Genomic DNA, 1,627 nt, shown 5'->3' with positions numbered 1-1,627 from the left:
TGAACATTTGTATAATGTTCGTGCATAAAAACAAGTCTTCATTTTTCTGGAATACATACTCAAGACTGAAATTTCCGGGTTGTATGTTAAGTAGATTTTCAATTCTGAAAGATACTATTTTCTAAAGTAGCTGAATCATGTCACATTCCTTTCAGTAAGGTGTGAGTAATCCAGTTTCTTAGCATCCTTGACACCATTTTTCCTTACCGTAATTTCACATTTTAGCCATTCTGATAGGAGTGTAGTGGTATCTCATTATGGTTGAAATTTGGTTTTCTCTAATAGAAAATAATGTTGAACATGTTTTCATGTGTCTTTTTGCCATCTTTGTATTCTCTTCAGTGTAATATCTGTGCATGTTTTTGCTCATTTTCTAGTTGGATTGTTTTTCTTTATGCTGAGTTTTGAGACACACAAGGCTTTTTCACATGATAAGTATTTACTTCAAGTGTTCTCCTTGGAAGACAAAACATCTTTTTTATATTTTTACATTGTAGGCAAGATTTAACCTTGACCTGGTTATTCTGCCAAAAGTGATGCACAATAGTAGGAATTCAGCTGTTTTCCTTTGCATTCATTTAATAGATACCTAATGAGTATCCTGCCTACTTTTATAAATTAATAGTTCATGTATTCTAAATTATTTTTTACAACTCTAACTAACTAGCATGCCCCTCTACAATCTACTCCATTCGACCTCTCAACTTTCTCATTCTCTTTTCTGCCCCTTGAATCCTATGCTGCAGTAACCTTTAACTCCCAGCCCCGCCTCAAACGTCCATATCCTTCTTGTCTCTGTGTATTTGTACAAGCTGTTTCCTCAGGCTGGAATATCCTTTGCTCCTTTCTTCATGTACAAAACTCCTACTCAAGCCCCAAGATCCAGTTTAAATGCCATCACCTCTGTGAAACCTCTAACTTCCCCATCCACTTAGACACTTTGTCCTGTGGGCCTCTGCTCCATTTTGCTCACCTCTCAATTATAAAACCTACTTACTACCTGAGGAATTCTCTTGACTTTTCACATAATTAATTTTTCACATTAGCTTGGGTTTTTCTTCTTCTATAAAACAGCTGACAGGGCACACTGAATGTGTGAGGCTGGTCCTCTGCTGTCTAGTACACTCATATTTTGTTCCCACTTGTATTTGAATGGCGCACTTCCCAAGAGTCCACTTGTTTGTTCCTCAGTTTCTTTGAGACAGTTGAACTTTTAGTTGTAATTATGCAATTAAATCATATATTATTTAAACCGATGAAATATGTGAAAAAGAAGAGGTTGTTGTTTCTGTGAAAATTAAGTTTATTTGTTTGGAAAGACTCGATAAAAGCAAGTCAAGTTAGGGATGGGTGAAAAATTATAGAAGAATTGGGTAAAATACATAAAATTCCAGAGGCGTTCAGGACTCACATTGTTTTGAGGCAGGTATTTTAAACTGTTCACTCTTTTTCAAAACAAAAAGAAAAATAAAATGGGGGATTATATATAATGCATTATTTATGAAAGAAAGACCATGTGAAACTTCAATCATTGAACGCATATGAAAAAATTCCTGGTCTTAAATTAAAATTAATTAATTAATTATCATTTTAAGCAAAATATATATTTGTAGCATTTAGTTTTGTG

Source organism: Rhinolophus ferrumequinum, chromosome 19, assembly GCF_004115265.2.
Source record: "Rhinolophus ferrumequinum isolate MPI-CBG mRhiFer1 chromosome 19, mRhiFer1_v1.p, whole genome shotgun sequence".
Lineage (NCBI taxonomy): Eukaryota > Metazoa > Chordata > Mammalia > Chiroptera > Rhinolophidae > Rhinolophus > Rhinolophus ferrumequinum.
Note: the sequence above shows the minus strand (reverse complement) of the source record.